Below are 19518 nucleotides of genomic sequence, written 5' to 3'. Positions count from 1 at the left end.
AACCGAAGTAAATTAATAAGCAGAATTATACACGTGGTTCACGTTAAAATATTTCGCGAGCTTTCAGCCCTCTTACGACAGTCTCATTGGACATCAAACTTAGAAATTACGTAACAAAATTGCTTTTCAAAGTATGAAAATTGTACTCTCAGTTGTTAATATTTATATCATAACGCAACTAAAATCCTGCAATATTTTGAAATATTCAATAGACATACATTTTTTTTTTCCGATTTGAATAAAAAAATAACAAACTTAGGTGTATAGAATCTCTTTCAATTAGTGGGGTAAATATTCTTTGAAAAACTTCCTAAACATCTACGTCAACAACTTACCCAACAAATGAACCATCATTAACACCAATATAACGTGACCTTAAATAACCAATCACTTCATCAGCCTTCTTACCCGATTCACATGGAAAGTAAATCTAAGAAAGTAGCGGAAAAAAAAATGAAATTCAGTTTTTCGCATTCTAAGTTTTCCTGCTTTTTCAAATCACATTGTTTTAAAGTTTCTAGTTATTGCTCACAATTTAAATCTGAATCTATTATTTCAACATAATTTCACTGTCGTTTTATCTAAGTTGTTAAAGAAACTAAACAAACATGATAGATTAATGTTTCATATTTGTCATAATGGCAACCTTCTTCTAAACCAGACAATTTCTTAAAGCATATAATAATAACAATAATAAAAAAACTTTCTTACACAGGTTTGTGCAATATGATCAAAACCTTTACCCAAGTTTCAGTAATTATTGCACAGAAAAAAACAGTCGCAATAATATCTTATCAAATTTTGACAAATAAGTTCTCCCCTCCACGAACAAACAAACAAACATGCGCTGGAATAATTGAAAAAGCAAATTAAATATATATCTATAGAACAAACATTATATCATGAGAGCACGCAAGCGCGCTAAGAGTTAGGTCTAACGAATCTACTTTTGCTAACGTTAGGCTTAATAAACTTTTGTTATTGTTTATTAGAACCTAGTATTTGTTGTATTAAGCTACTGTCTTAAGGCACAGTAATTTGAAATCCATTTCAAATACACTGATACAAAGCTAGTTATTAAACTACAGATTTTACTAGCATGCAATATATATTAAAAGGATCAGGGTGATTGTGCAGTTAAACTTGAGGAAGAGACAGAACGTCTAGAATATTTATTTTCCCTTCGTTTTGAATTTCGCGCAAAGCTACACTAGGGCTAACTACTACTAGCTATCCCTAATTTAGCAGTGTAAAACCAGAGGGAAGGTAGTTAGTCATCACCACCCACCACCAACTCTTTGGCTACTCTTTACCCAACGAATAGTGGGATTAACCGTTACCTTATAACGCCCCACGGCTGCAATGGCGAGCATGTTTGATGTGACAGGAATTCAAACCCATGGCCCTCAGCACACGAGTAGAGTGCCTTAACCACCTGGGCATGCCGAGCAATTTTCCTTTGGAAAAGGAACTGTACATTTCGGATAACAGGTAAGAGATGGTAAACTAACATATAAATAACTTTATTTAGTTTTATTTTGTGCAACATTTTAGGAAATTTATTGCTTCAGGCCAGGGACGTAGATTTTTTTACACACGATGGGGGGGATGATTTTGCAACCACTCATGTGGACTGTTCAATTTACAAATTGGTAATCTCTGATTACGTGAACCTGAAAGCTGTAAACATGCAGTCACAGAATAATTTTGTTGCCTACATCTAGGCTAATTATGTAATTAGATTGTTAAGAACACGAGAATCACAAGAACAAACACACAGTTTGCAGGCTTGTGATGCAATAATACAATTTAACAGACCAAACTGTAGGGGGGATGATTGTATGCACCATACCTCCCACCTAAAATGAAGGGGTGTATACCCCATTCCCCCAGGATCTACGCCCTGCTTAAGGCAATAAATATCGTCTTTGAACCTACAAATTAAACTAAATGCAGGTTTCTCTTTAGGACTGCGGTAAGTTTACAGATTTAAAATGCTAAAATCTGGGATAAGATTTCCCGGGATGAACACAACACACAGGCCAGTGTGTGCGTGTGTGTTTTCTTATAGCAAAGTCACATCGAACTATCTGCTGAATCCACCGAGGTGAATCGAACACCTGGTTTTAGCGTTCAGGCCAATGTGTTTTTGTCCTAAAACAAACAAGAATAATGTGAAATACATACACTTCAGCATAAATCTTAGGCCTAAATGAATTCTAATGTTTTGCCATCTTTCGTCAGTTAAGTTACTTTAAAACTTTTAAAGAGGCAAGTATTTTCTTACATGTAAAAACTTTGCATTGGATCTTTATGGTTGAAAACACAAGTGTTTATATTTAAAAAGGCATTTTAAATTTACTCGCAGTCAACAGTTCGGAACGGCCTTTAATATAGGCCTACTATAGTTTTTGACACTGCATTCTGCACTTAGTTTCTAAGGTTTTTTTTTTTAAGAAATGAAAGAGTGCATACCAAATTTATTGTGTCCCAGCTGGCCTGATGAGCTCTGGATTGAGAAAAATGCATCGTCGATAATAGATATGGCAAACGTAATTCCCTGAATAACTATTATCATACATTTTAAATTCTTAAGCGGCTATACAAAATACGCGGTGTTAAACATATAATAGGCTTAACACCAATTACGATGACAAGCATAATTGATTAATTATAATCATATTTCGTGAGTTGGTAAATTGACGTCCACGCCATAACAAGGGTTAATGACAGTAGGAAAATGATGGAGAAACAGAAAACTAATTAAAAAAAAATAAATGTATAAGTACAGAAAACAATAAAAATGAATTCGTAAAATAATAACCCAGAGAAGGTAAGACTTTCATGAAGGTAAGGTTGAATACAGTAAGCGAAGAGAAACTTATGACTGAATGCGTGTTTTTAAATTATTTGAAAGTAAGCATTTCATGAATTCTATAAGAGAACTTGGTTGGGAGATGTTCTAGATTTTCCGTTTTTGATGTCTTGTATGACAGAGGTACCGTTATGATAAGGACTGAAGTGTCTAGGAACCTCCCTTACAGATCTAACGTGTTTGTGAAAAAGATCACCCAGTCTTCAGACTGATATTCTAACATACAGATCATGACACGTGCTACACTGGATGTAGTTAAGTGACATTACCAAGCGCAGGTGGAACTCATCAATGTACCAGAATAATTTGTTGTGCCTGTCCACGTGGGTCCGGCATGGTCAGGTGGTTAAGGCACTCGACTCGTAATTCAAGGGTCGCAGGTTCGAATTCCCGTAACACAAAACATGCTCGCCCTTTCAGCCGTGTGAGCGTTACAATGTCACAGTCAACCCCAGTATTCGTTGGTAAAAGAGTAGCCCAAGAGTTGGCGGTGGGTGGTGATGACTAGCTGCCTTCCCTCTAGTCTTACATTGCTAAAATAGGGACGGCTAGCGCAGATAGCCCTTGTGTAGCTTTGCAGGAAATTATAAACAAACCAAACCAAACTGTCCACGTGTTTCCAAAAACATTACAATAATTATATATTCCTAGTTCCACACTTCTTTCTATGGGGCACTACATGCACACGTCAGAATATGCCATGTACTGTTTATTCCGCACTTGAATAATTCTTTCATAGTTTAGTTTCTAGGTTATGTTGTGTTTACTACCTGATGGGCGGGCGCCTGTCTGATACGTTGCGTAAAATAAAACCAAAGAAAATGTTTTTATTTAGATATTTTCTTTCTATTTTTATTACCTTTTATCTTAATTTGTCTCATCACATTCTGCGGGACAACAAATCGCTTCCCGATACGTTACACAACTCAACCCACCTGGACAAAATCGTTTTTAGGATTCGAGTTCCACACCGCATTGAATATTCCAAAATTCCGAAGGTCTCGTCTCAGCTTCTAGAAGACAAATATACATCAATAATATAAGATGTAGCCAGGAAGGGAGGCCCTCAAGCTTCAGAGACGCGATTCAGAATTTCAACAAAACAACTAAAAACATGTTTAAGAAGCTCGTAACAAAAAGTAACTTCTCGCTGTTACTTTGTAAATGTTGAATAATTTCACGTCATCATTACTGTCACTAAATGTTGTTTTTTTTACAACACCAATCGTTATGTTATTAGATCCCCACACTCGTAGTTTCTCCGAAAATGTTTTTCTCAATGACGTAACTGCACAGTTATTGTTAGATTACCAAAAATACAATGCCACTTAATTAAGCACAAACGTATCGTTATTTCTTACGTTGCTATACAACTCGGCTACCAATTATCATTCGTTTGGAAGTTAAGCCTAAAACGGATCACGTTAGTGAAACAAAGCTTTTGAAACACGACTTTTAATGAGTGAAGTTATTTTAAAGTATCAAAAAATTTAACAGAATGACAAAATCAACCTTTCTCGAAAGTTCTAGAAAAACCAACAAACAGAAGTCGTTGTTGTTTGTAAATTGGAAATATTTTCATACGTGTTGCTCTTCTTAGCCTAAATTCTCATAGGGGTTAGTTTGAAGAGATCGAGTTAATCACAACTCACTTAACCCTAATACCATTAACTCGTTTACCTACCGATTGGTGGAAAAAAATAACATATTACGTTCAACAACTTTGTGCTTACATCTGCTCCAACACTAATTGTACAGAGCAAATCCAAACGACCACATGAAAGGATTCTCCAGTTAACAGGTAACTAACGTGAATAATTCGCAGTATTTCTGTTTGTTTTCTTCATTTTCATGTAGTTTATTTGTGACGCGAAACTCTGAAATCAAATTATAGACCTACAAGAAATCTGTAGGAGAAAAAACAAAACAAAAACTTTAGGGTTAACTCATCCAGCCCTTTCTTAAATTTTCCCCACCTGCCTCTCCCTGGTGGTTGAGTGATAACTGTGTGCGCTTTAAAATAAATATTTATTTAGAAATTGTTTAACTTACCTCTTCAATGTCGGGACATTCTTTCAGTGAAACCGGTTCTTTCTGAGAATTGGGGGTGTTTACGCCTGAAAACAGTATCACGTGATGAGATATTAAAGTAAGATAGGCGTCTGCTTTAAACTTTTTCAGTTTGTGTTTTGTATTGAAAATTACACGACTAGTTTTTAACTAAACGAAAATTTACCTAAACTTTGCAAGACCAACCGACGTATAATCACAAAATATTGGTTTATGAAAGGTCGATGCACCCCAACGTTTCTTGGTGTAACAGTTTTCATCTAATATTTTAATATAGGACAAAAAATGACTAAAGCGATTACTGACTGTTCTAGAAAAGTTCTAAAGAAAGAGGGGGAACTGTACACAGCCATTTTAAAACTGTCTGGTTGTGTTAAAATGCCTTTCACGAATCTTCATGAACGTAATACTTGCAGACTTAAATATTGAATGATAGAGTAAGCTTCACTAACTTAAAACAACTTGTCAACTAAACTAGTATATCAGGTCATCCCATAAGTAATGTCTGAAAATTTAACACAGGATGTGTATAATCATTTCTATCTTTGTAGAAGGCTTCAATAACTAAGATATGTAGTAGGACGTGTATAAAAATGTTCAGACAAATAAAAGAAACTAACCCAATTCCACTTTTTCAAATCATTAATCAAATAAACCTTTATGAAGATGGATGTGTCTGAGGAGCACATTAGGCATATAATGTTTTATGAGTTTGAAAAAGGTAATAGAGCAACAGAAACTATACGAAACATTCAAGGTGTTTATGGTGCAGTCTCTCAATGAAAGCTAAATTGAAGGTGGTTTCAGAAGTTCAGGTCAGGTGACTACAGCTTAAGTGATGTGTTACGTTTAGGTCGTCCTGTTGAGTTTGATGATGACTTGCTGCTGGCTACACTTGATGAAGATTGTGCTGTAACAGTTGAAGAACTAACACAGAAGCTTAATTCAACCCATTAAACAGTTCACCGTCATCTGTAACAGCTTGGAAAGGTGTCAAAACTTGGAAAATATGTCCCCCATGATTTGACAGAAGCCAACCTTAGAGCAAGAGTGAACATTTGCATTTCTCTGCACTCTCGTGAACGTTACTCACCTTTTTGGACAGGTTAGTGACTGGGGATGAAAAACGGATATTTTATAAAAATGTTAAGCGCTGCAGACAATGGCTCAGTACAGGTAAACGGGCTAAAGGACAGCCCAAAATGGACCTCCTCCTTAGGAAAGTCTTGTTAAGAGTTTGGCGGGGGATATAGTTGGCGAGAGTCACTTTGAGTTGCTGTCACTCAATGTAACGATTATATCAGACTTCTATTGTCAACAGTTAGAGCGTTTGAACGTTGCACTGAAAGAAAAGAGGCCTGCTTTGATCAGTCGTAAAGGTGTTGTGTTACACCAGGATAATGCACGGCCCCATACAACAAGGATCACATCTGTAAAGATTGAAGAGCTAGACTGGGAAAAAACTTCCACATCCTCCTTATTCTCCAGACCTTGTCCCATCTGATTATCATCTATTCCGAAGTTTGCAGAACTATCTTGATGTAAAATAGCTTGAAACATATGAAGATGTCAAAGCTACCCTCTCTATATTCTTTTCCTACAAACCCCAAGAATTTTATAGTGATTAAAACAGGTGATCCCTCAAGGCGGTATTTGGCCCCTTTCGGAGAAATATTTCAGATGAATAAATCTGTGGCACCAATGCTACGTAGTCTTTAAATATTGTATAAATATTTACTGAACAACACCTTACACACAGTCCACCACTATAAGAACCTCCACCTTGTTTTCGATTTGTGATTAGTTGGAATTACTGATAAAGGTGGAATTCTCGGAACGCGCGTGACTCAGTTTTTAAAACGGTGAATTGAAAGTTAGATTTGGCTTAATATTTATTTTGGCTCATATTTGACCTAAAGAACAACTAGGGGGAGTTGTAGTTTTATACGTACATAATCGTTGATAACTGTAATCTCGTTTTATCTCGTTTATTTAATGTCATGATGAGAGCACGAGGTTTTAGTACTTAGTTTTATGATAAGCCATTTCTCCATAAGGTATGACCTGATGTTTACGGCGTTATAGTCGTAACCTGCGGGTTCGGAACCCATCACTGAACATGCCCACCCTTTCGATTGTGGTGGAAACGTTATAACATATAATGTGACCATCCGTTGGTAACAAGTAGCCGAGATCTGACGGTGGGTGTTTTTGACTGTTCTCACTCGTGGCACTGGGGAGAGCTTGTCCTTGAACAGAGTGGTGTAAAATTGGAAGAAAAATCAAAACATAAGTTTCTATATGTCACTTTACAATTAATATTATTAAAGGATCCAAACATATGAATTTTTTCATACCATACGGTTTTATACATGTTTATAGCTTAGTAATTTATTAACAGTACTTGAAAATCGGGTTGAATCACAAAATAAGGAACATGGTAAGATTTCACATGACAAATTTGTTTTCAGTGAATAATTTAGTATTTTCACGACACTATTAACAACTACCAGAATAAAACTTTAAAACTCATACTATTATCTTATTTTCATGAGATAAACATTAAATTATTTGTTCTTTTGTTCCTGGAAGTATTCTAGTTTTAACCGTTTCACTATAACTTCATTATATATTAACAATAATATGTTTGTTACGTCTTGTTAATATTTTGGTTTGGCCTCCTAGAGCTTATTTTTATCTTTCTACATTAATTTTGAATTTAAATTTTTTTTTGGGGTAAGTTTCACTACTTACTTTTGTTAATACCACTCCTGGGCACTGAAACAACGAACCATTGTCCTCCCATTGTCAATCCCTCTGGAGTTGTGATTGGATTTCTCGTTCTTATTCACGTCAAACCTAGCGGTCATAGGAGATACTACTTAACTTTTATTTTTATACGTTATCATATCAGAATCCCTCTTTTGATTTTTTAATATCAGACATAAAACGAACATATTATCGCACGATATGTACCAAGTATAATAAAATTAATATTACTTTAGGTTTTAAAGCCTCCCTTTTTTGTAGTTAATTAAAATCAAATAAAGTAAACTCTATAAAATCACTTCAAAATCTCATGTTTGAAATATTTTCTTTTTACTGCTAACAGAACATCGTATTCAAGTTTGTCTTTTAACTCTTACAATATTAGCCAATAACATCAAGTTTGACCACTTCTAGAACGATTAAAAATTATTAATTGTTGTACACAACGTATACATTACTTTATAAAATATTATTATTAAGCCTAGCCTTTGAAAACTGTCATTTAAATAACCACTATCTCTTTGGAACGAAAGCAAAACCGTGTCATTTATAATCCTCGAAACAACTAACGTACCGACACAAAGTTTTGTGAAATCAGATATAACAGTTAAGCCTAAATGATATTAGGTAAGCTTTCTGAAAATTATTGTTCCAAGTGTTATGTGAGATAAGATACGTACATACATGTATCTCATAATTCGTATACTGGATGTTTACTTAAGGTATGAATTTACTGTCAATTTAACCTTTTGTTATATTGTGGTGACTCCGGTAACTGAATATCTTGTGTTAGGTCAGAGGTGATGATCTGAAAAGATCAGATGTTTATGATAACTTCTCTCTCTGATTCAGGTTTCATAAAACTGGTAAATTCATCTGAGTACGTTACCAAAGTCTGAACTTCAACCATCACCAAACTGAAACGATCCCCTCAAGTGAACTGACTAATCCTAAGTTTGTAGCTTTACTGAGCTCAATGTTTGGTAGTCTCATGGGGAGAAGTTTGATGAAATATTTACTGGGTGGGGACATATTACTTAGTTTATTTTTATCAAGGTTCTTTAAATAGTTAACCAAATTTTGGAGAAACATTTATGTTAATTTACTTTATAAACTTTGTATTTGATGCTCTTTAAGCTACTCGTATGTTAAAAGGTCCATGAGGCTTGTATATAAACAGACTGATGTAAAGTTTCTATGTTTTTTAGTGTGTTATCTGCTAAAGTGTCTCTGTTGTTGCCGTCTACAAGTGATGCAACTAAGGGTGGCACGTGACCCCAAATTTTGCCCCATTGAATGAGGAATAGAGACGTGTGTATAGCTATCGATAAAAAGTCTGTTTCAACACAGCAAGTACTTACGCCCTCTACCAAATTCCGCTGTGTTTCATTATGGACTTTTTTATATAAGTGACGCTTTTGCAAGTCTTGTTATTGAATTGCTCGATTTGTTTGATGCAAGTTAATCTCAAACTGTTGATACGATCTTCTGTTCTAGATGGTGTTGCTATATGCAGCTTTTATGGTACACCATTTCTAACAGAAGATAGGTCGAATATTAGTGATTTAAAATTCTACTTTGGCGGATCACTGTAATCATATTAACCTAGGCTAAAGTACGGATAAAAATTCAATTTTAAATAACTTAGCCTTGTACTTTTTACTCTCTTGTTTCAATACTTTTTGTATTATAAAACCTTCTATGTAACTAAAGCTAAAGGTAAATACAGATCCTTACCTATTCTTATAGAATTGATTTCTTTTATTATTGCATACCATAAATACAGCATGGTTTAGAAAAAACATTCGTCTTTGTTCTCTCTGCCTTGTCTTTTCTTTCTTTCTCTTCAGTCACTCATCTGGGAGACCTGAAGTATGTGGTTATTAAGAACTTTGTTCTTCATATTATACAAGTGAAAATTTAGGCTTACAAATGTATGTTCACAGCCTAAAAAGCTGTTAAAACTAAGAAAAATAATTAAAGAAACGCGTGCTCGATCCACGACTGAAATATTTGATAGCGTGAAAGGTTTTAGATAAAATTCAAAAACGCGCTGAAAGTACTAGCTCTAAAGACACACAAACAAATACAGTTTAACTGAAGTATGAACCTACGTTTGTTGCTAAAGTATTACACACGCATCTTTAGGGTTAGCACGTTTATTGCGAAAGTATTATACACGCATCTTTAGGGTTAGTACGTTTATTGCTAAAGTATTATACAAGCATCTTTAGGGTTAGTACGTTTATTGCTAAAGTATTATACAAGCATCTTTATGGCTAGTACGTTTATTGCTAAAGTATTACACACGCATCTTTAGGGTTAGTACGTTTATTGCTAAAGTATTACACACGCATCTTTAGGGTTAATACGTTTATTGCTAAAGTATTACACACGCATCTTTAGGGTTAGTACGTTTATTGCTAAAGTATTACACACGCATCTTTAGGGTTAGTACGTTTATTGCTAAAGTATTACACACGCATCTTTAGGGTTAGCACGTTTATTGCGAAAGTATTATACACGCATCTTTAGGGTTAGTACGTTTATTGCTAAAGTATTATACAAGCATCTTTAGGGTTAGTACGTTTATTGCTAAAGTATTATACAAGCATCTTTATGGCTAGTACGTTTATTGCTAAAGTATTACACACGCATCTTTAGGGTTAGTACGTTTATTGCTAAAAGTATTACACACGCATCTTTAGGGTTAATACGTTTATTGCTAAAGTATTACACACGCATCTTTAGGGTTAGTACGTTTATTGCTAAAGTATTACACACGCATCTTTAGGGTTGGTACGTTTATTGCTAAAATTATTACACGCATCTTTAGGGTTAGTACGTTTATTGCTAAAGCATCTTTATTAGTACGTTTATTGCATCTTTAGGGTTAATTTACGTTTATTCTTTATGGCTAGTACGTTTATTGCTAAAGTATTACGTTTATTGCACATCTCTTTAGGGTTAGTACGTTTATTGCTAAAGTATTACACACGCATCTTTAGGGTTAGTACGTTTATTGCTAAAAACACACGCATCTTTAGGGTTAGCACGTTTATTGCGAAAGTACGCATCTTTAGGGTTAGTACGTTTATTGCTCAAGTTACACACGCATCTTTAGGGTTAGTACGTTTATTGCTAAAGTATTACACACGCATCTTTAGGGTTAATACGTTTATTGCTAAAGTATTACACACGCATCTTTAGGGTTAGTACGTTTATTGCTAAAGTATTACACACGCATCTTTAGGGTTAATACGTTTATTACTGGTTATTACACGCATCTTTAGGGTTAGTACGTTTATTGCTAAAGTATTACACACACACGCATCTTTAGGGTTAGTACGTTTATTGCTTTAGGGTTAGTACGTTTGTTGCTAAATTATTACAAATCTTTAGGGTTAGTTATTGCACACGCATCTTTAGGGTTAGTACGTTTATTGCTAAAGTATTACACACGCATCTTTAGGGTTAGTACGTTTATTGCTAAAGTATTATACAAGCATCTTTATGGCTAGTACGTTTATTGCTACGTTTATTGCTAAAGTATTACACACGCATCTTTAGGGTTAATACGTTTATTGCTACGTTTATTGCTAAAATTATTACACACGCATCTTTAGGGTTAGTACGTTTATTGCTAAAGTATTACACACGCATCTTTAGGGTTAGTACGTTTATTGCTAAAGTATTACACACGCATCTTTAGGGTTAGTACGTTTATTGCTAAAATTATTACACGCATCTTTAGGGTTAATACGTTTATTGCTATTACACACGCATCTTTATTACACACGCATCTTTAGGGTTAGTACGTTTATTGCTAAAGTATTACACACGCATCTTTTAGGGTTATTACGTTTATTGCTTTAAAAGTATTACACACGCATCTTTAGGGTTAGTACGTTTATTGCTAAAGTATTACACACGCATCTTTAGGGTTAGTACGTTTATTGCTAAATTACGTATTATTTACAAAGTATTACATAACGCATCTTTAGGGTTAGTACGTTTATTGCTAAAGTATTACACACGCATCTTTAGGGTTGGTACCGTTTATTGCTAAAATATCATTACACATCTTTATGGTCAGTACGTTTATTGCTAAAGTATTATACACATCTTTAGGGTTAGTACGTTTATTGCTAAATTATTATACACGCATCTTTAGGGTTAGTACGTTTATTGCTAAAGTATTATACACGCATCTTTAGGGTTAATACGTTTATTGCTAAAGTATTATACACGCATCTTTAGGGTTAGTACGTTTATTGCTAAAGTATTTATTTATTGGTTAGTACGTTTATTATAAAACACGCATCTTTAGGGTTAGTACGTTTATTGCTAAAGTACACACGCATCTTTAGGGTTAATACGTTTATTGCTAAAGTATTACACACGCATCTTTATGGTTAGTACGTTTATTGCTAAAAGTATTACACACGCATCTTTAGGGTTAGTACGTTTATTGCTAAAGTATTACACACGCATCTTTAGGGTTAGTACGTTTATTGCTAAAGTATTACACACGCATCTGTATGGTCAGTACGTGTATTGCTAAAGTATTATACAGGCATCTTTAGGGTTAGTACGTTTATTGCTAAATTATTACACACGCATCTTTAGGGTTAGTACGTTTATTGCTAAAGTATTATACAGGCATCTTCAGGGTTAGTACGTTTATTGCTAAAGTATTATGCACGCATCTTTATGGTTAGTATGTTTATTGCTAAAGTTTTATACACGCATCTCTGGGGTTAGTACGTTTATTGCTAAAGTATTATACACGCATCTTTATGGTTAGTATGTTTATTGTTTAAGTATTACACACGCATCTTTAGGGTTAGTACTTTAACAAGTACAGCTCACATGTCAGTTTATATTGTTATAAATATTTAACAAGTACAGCTCACATGTCAGTTTATATTATTATAAATATTTAACAAGTACAGCTCACATGTCAGTTTATATTATTATAAAAATTTAATTTTGAATTTTATTAATTTTAAAATTTGTATCTTATATATTTTTATTTTATAATCTGTGCCAGTTCATTTCGCATAGTCCCCCAATGGCTCAGCGGTATGTCTGCGGACTTACAACGCTAAAAACCGGGTTTCGATACCCGTGGTAGGCAGAGCACAGATAGCCGAATGTGTAGGTTTGTGCTTAATTCAAAACAATAACAACAATATTTCACATAAATAAATATATATATGTTTTTTAAATGTACTCTCTTATCTGTCCCTCACTGTTACAGCGGTAAGTCTGGGGATTTATAACACTAAAATGAGGAGCTCGATTCCCCACAGTGGATTCAGCAGATAGCCCGATGTGGCTTTGCTATAAGAAAACACACACACAATCTTTATTTTTGTGTGTATATTTTAATTTGTAAAAAATTTTAAAGTTCTAGTCAAATAAGGTCACCTATAGAAAACTCTCCTATTATATAGCATGCTAAAGGGGTACATAAAGATATATGGGTGGAATAGACAAATACCCTGATACACCCCGACTCCTACGAGGGATAGAAGTCCACTGGTTTGATAACATCGTATCTAACTGGTAGATTGGGTTGTGGTTTGTTTCTTGATGAGTGGAGACTATGACTCACTTCAGGTTCTCGGTCATAAACGGAAACATTTTAAGGGGGTCTTTTTTCTTTTCTTTTCTTTTCTTTTCTTTCTCTAACAACAAATCTGAGTTGTCCTCTAACTGGTACGTTTGGTTTGTTTTGAATTTCGCACAAAACTACTCGAGGGTTATCTGCGCTAGCCGTCCCTAATTTAGCAGTGTAAGACTAGAGGGAAGGCAGCTAATCATTACCACCCACTGCCAACTCTTGGGCTACTCTTTTACCAACAAATAGTAGAATTGACCATCACATTATAACGCTCCCACGGCTAAAAGGGCGAACATGTTTGGTGTGAGAGGGATTCAAACCCATCCCTCGGATTATGAGTCAAGTGCCTTAATCGCCTGTCCATGCCGGGCCCTAACTGGTACGTTCAGTATCATCTATATACTTTACAACAGAATATTATTGAAATACTAAATCAGAATATTTCGAAATTTAAAATAAGATATTAATTCCGATTCCTGTTTTTGTTGTTCGTTTTTATTTAATTGAAGGAAGAGGGGGACAATGAGACACCACGGGGTTAAGTTTAAAACATGATTATCAGAAAGCATAAGCTTCGGGTAACGACCTGTCAGGAGGACCCGGTCCTTTACAAGCACAGAGTCTGTCTTTTATGTGGACAACAGACATATGAATCTATGATTTACGTATATCAACTTATATTAATTTCACTGTTTCCAGAAGACAACCTATCTTATGTGGTAAATTTCAAAGTTAACCAGATCAAATCGGAAACGTTTTAACTTCATTAAAACAAATCATGAAGTTAAATAATCCTGAAACAATATGTTAGAGAAGAAATTAGCTAAATATGTAATTAAAGCGGTTCATGATAATTAAAGAAAGGTTATTTCGTTTGGTGGTAGTGCCCATAATGCTAAAATTCAAGGTTCGAACTCTGTTCAGCGTTAATTAACTAAAGTAAACATATCTTTTATAAGCGAGTATTACATACAATAAAATATTTTTTTTGTAAATGTTTTCGAAATTTTATGACTAAGAGAGATTGTCATATCAGTTTTACACTGATATTGTAATATAATATATTATAATGCAACTCTAATTATATTATATTATAATATAACTCTAATAATGAATAATTCTTATTCTATCTGTAAACATCTTAAATACTGACATCGATGAAAATAGAAAAAAGTAAGCTGAAAATGTATAGAAAGGAAACCTACACAACCAAGTATGATTCAACTCATAACAACTCCTGGAAGAATCATTAAATAGATACTGGTGCACGTTCAACAAGACGTTTCGTTTCTTTACAAATCACAATGAGAAACACTTCTGAAAGGTGACAAACACAAGCGATATAATAATGATAAAGCTGATAATCAAAGATCTAAGCCGTGAACTTATATTAGATTTCCTCTGAGGAGAGTGAAGACAAGGAAAAATTGATCAGTGTTTTCCACAAACTTCAAGTATTTCTTGAAAGGTGGAACTTAATTACATTACGGTTGATGTATTCATACCCTAAAATAAACCTTGACGTTTTAGACCAGTACTGGTTCACTTCTTATTTAATTGTTTTGGAAAGTTCACTTCTTATATAAGTGAATGATTGTAAATATAAATATATCATCTGTCGCTCTGTAATGTGACTGGTATACCAGTTAAAATATTGTTACTGTTGTACTGCTGCTGGTGTACCAGTATACCAGTTATATTGTTATTGTTGTACTACTACCTCTACTATACTGTTATATCAGTTAAAATATTGTTATTGTTGTACCACTACTGCTACTATACTGGTATATCAGTTAATATATTGTTATTGTTGTACTACTACTGCTACTATACTGATATATCAGTTAATATATTGTTATTGTTGTACTACTACTGCTACTATACTGGTATATCAGTTAATATATTGTTATTGTTGTACTACTACTGCTACTATACTGGTATATCAGTTAATATATTGTTATTGTTGTACTACTACTGCTACTATACTGGTATATCAGTTAATATATTGTTATTGTTGTACTACTACTGCTACTATACTGGTATATCAGTTAATATATTGTTATTGTTGTACTACTACTGCTACTATACTGGTATATCAGTTAATATATTGTTATTGTTGTACTACTACTGCTACTATACTGGTATATCAGTTAATATATTGTTATTGTTGTACTACTACTGCTACTATACTGGTATATCAGTTAATATATTGTTATTGTTGTACTACTACTGCTACTATACTGGTATATCAGTTAATATATTGTTATTGTTGTACTACTACTGCTACTATACTGGTATATCAGTTAATATATTGTTATTGTTGTACTACTACTGCTACTATACTGGTATATCAGTTAATATATTGTTATTGTTGCACTACTACTGCTACTATTCTGGTATATCGGTTAATATATTGTTATTGTTCTACTACTACTACTACTATATTGGTATATCAGTTAATATATTGTTATTGTTGTACTACTTCTGCTACTATACTGGTATATCAGTTAATATATTGTTATTGTTGTACTACTACTGCTACTATACTGGTATATCAGTTAATATATTGTTATTGTTGTACTACTACTGCTACTATACTGGTATATCAGTTAATATATTGTTATTGTTGTACTACTACTACTACTATACTGGTATATCAGTTAATATATTGTTATTGTTGTACTACTACTGCTACTATACTGGTATATCAGTTAATATATTGTTATTGTTGTACTACTACTGCTACTATACTGGTATATCAGTTAATATATTGTTATTGTTGTACTACTACTACTACTATACTGGTATATCAGTTAATATATTGTTATTGTTGTACTACTACTACTGCTACTATACTGGTATATCAGTTAATATATTGTTATTGTTGTACTACTACTGCTACTATACTGGTATATCAGTTAATATATTGTTATTGTTGTACTACTACTGCTACTATACTGGTATATCAGTTAATATATTGTTATTGTTGTACTACTACTGCTACTATACTGGTATATCAGTTAATATATTGTTATTGTTGTACTACTACTGCTACTATACTGGTATATCAGTTAATATATTGTTATTGTTGTACTACTACTGCTACTATACTGGTATATCAGTTAATATATTGTTATTGTTGTACTACTACTGCTACTATACTGGTATATCAGTTAATATATTGTTATTGTTGTACTACTACTGCTACTATACTGGTATATCAGTTAATATATTGTTATTGTTGTACTACTACTGCTACTATACTGGTATATCAGTTAATATATTGTTATTGTTGTACTACTACTGCTACTATACTGGTATATCAGTTAATATATTGTTATTGTTGTACTACTACTACTATACTGGTATATCAGTTAATATATTGTTATTGTTGTACTACTACTGCTACTATACTGGTATATCAGTTAATATATTGTTATTGTTGTACTACTACTGCTACTATACTGGTATATCAGTTAATATATTGTTATTGTTCTACTACTACTACTACTATATTGGTATATCAGTTAATATATTGTTATTGTTGTACTACTACTGCTACTATACTGGTATATCAGTTAATATATTGTTATTGTTGTACTACTACTGCTACTATACTGGTATATCAGTTAATATATTGTTATTGTTGTACTACTACTGCTACTATACTGGTATATCAGTTAATATATTGTTATTGTTGTACTACTACTGCTACTATACTGGTATATCAGTTAATATATTGTTATTGTTGTACTACTACTACTACTATACTGGTATATCAGTTAATATATTGTTATTGTTGTACTACTACTGCTACTATACTGGTATATCAGTTAATATATTGTTATTGTTGTACTACTACTGCTACTATACTGGTATATCAGTTAATATATTGTTATTGTTGTACTACTACTGCTACTATACTGGTATATCAGTTAATATATTGTTATTGTTGTACTACTACTGCTACTATACTGGTATATCAGTTAATATATTGTTATTGTTGTACTACTACTACTACTATACTGGTATATCAGTTAATATATTGTTATTGTTGTACTACTACTACTACTATACTGGTATATCAGTTAATATATTGTTATTGTTGTACTACTACTGCTACTATACTGGTATATCAGTTAATATATTGTTATTGTTGTACTACTACTGCTACTATACTGGTATATCAGTTAATATATTGTTATTGTTGTACTACTACTGCTACTATACTGGTATATCAGTTAATATATTGTTATTGTTGTACTACTACTGCTACTATACTGGTATATCAGTTAATATATTGTTATTGTTGTACTACTACTGCTACTATACTGGTATATCAGTTAATATATTGTTATTGTTGTACTACTACTGCTACTATACTGGTATATCAGTTAATATATTGTTATTGTTGTACTACTACTGCTACTATACTGGTATATCAGTTAATATATTGTTATTGTTGTACTACTACTGCTACTATACTGGTATATCAGTTAATATATTGTTATTGTTGTACTACTACTGCTACTACTATACTGGTATATCAGTTAATATATTGTTATTGTTGTACTACTACTGCTACTATACTGGTATATCAGTTAATATATTGTTATTGTTGTATACTACTACTGGGTATATCAGTTAATATATTGTTATTGTTGTACTACTACTGCTACTGGTATATCAGTTAATATATTGTTATTGTTGTTGCTACTATACTGGTATATACTGGTTATCAGTTAATATATTGTTATTGTTGTACTACTACTGCTACTATACTGGTATATCAGTTAATATATTGTTATTGTTGTACTACTACTACTACTATACTGGTATATCAGTTAATATATTGTTATTGTTGTACTATACTGCTACTATACTGGTATATCAGTTAATATATTGTTATTGCTGTACTACTACTGCTACTATACTGGTATATCAGTTAATATATTGTTATTGTTGTACTACTACTGCTACTATACTGGTATATCAGTTAATATATTGTTATTGTTGTACTACTACTGCTACTATACTGGTATATCAGTTAATATATTGTTATTGTTGTACTACTACTGCTACTATACTGGTATATCAGTTAATATATTGTTATTGTTGTACTACTACTGCTACTATACTGGTATATCAGTTAATATATTGTTATTGTTGTACTACTACTGCTACTATACTGGTATATCAGTTAATATATTGTTATTGTTGTACTACTACTGCTACTATACTGGTATATCAGTTAATATATTGTTATTGTTCTACTACTACTACTACTATACTGGTATATCAGTTAATATATTGTTATTGTTGTACTACTACTGCTACTATACTGGTATATCAGTTAATATATTGTTATTGTTGTACTACTACTGCTACTATACTGGTATATCAGTTAATATATTGTTATTGCTGTACTACTACTGCTACTATACTGGTATATCAGTTAATATATTGTTATTGTTGTTATACTACTACCACTATACTGGTATATCTGTTAATATATTGTTATTGCTGTACTACTACTGCTACTATACTGGTATATCAGTTAATATATTGTTATTGTTGTACTACTACTGCTACTATACTGGTATATCAGTTAATATATTGTTATTGTTGTACTACTACTGCTACTATACTGGTATATCAGTTAATATATTGTTATTGTTGTACTACTACTGCTACTATACTGGTATATCAGTTAATATATTGTTATTGTTGTACTACTACTGCTACTATACTGGTATATCAGTTAATATATTGTTATTGTTGTACTACTACTGCTACTATACTGGTATATCAGTTAATATATTGTTATTGTTGTACTACTACTGCTACTATACTGGTATATCAGTTAATATATTGTTATTGTTCTACTACTACTACTACTATACTGGTATATCAGTTAATATATTGTTATTGTTGCACTACTACTGCTACTATTCTGGTATATCAGTTAATATATTGTTATTGTTGTACTACTACTGCTACTATATACTGGTATATCAGTTAATATATTGTTATTGTTGTACTACTACTGCTACTATACTGGTATATCAGTTAATATATTGTTATTGTTGTACTACTACTACTACTATACTGGTATATCAGTTAATATATTGTTATTGTTGTACTACTACTACTGCTACTATACTGGTATATCAGT

Source organism: Tachypleus tridentatus, unplaced genomic scaffold (assembly GCF_004210375.1).
Source record: "Tachypleus tridentatus isolate NWPU-2018 unplaced genomic scaffold, ASM421037v1 Hic_cluster_1, whole genome shotgun sequence".
Taxonomy (NCBI): Eukaryota; Metazoa; Arthropoda; class Merostomata; order Xiphosura; family Limulidae; genus Tachypleus; species Tachypleus tridentatus.
The sequence above is the reverse complement of the archived record's forward strand: the minus strand, read 5'-3'. Positions refer to the sequence as shown.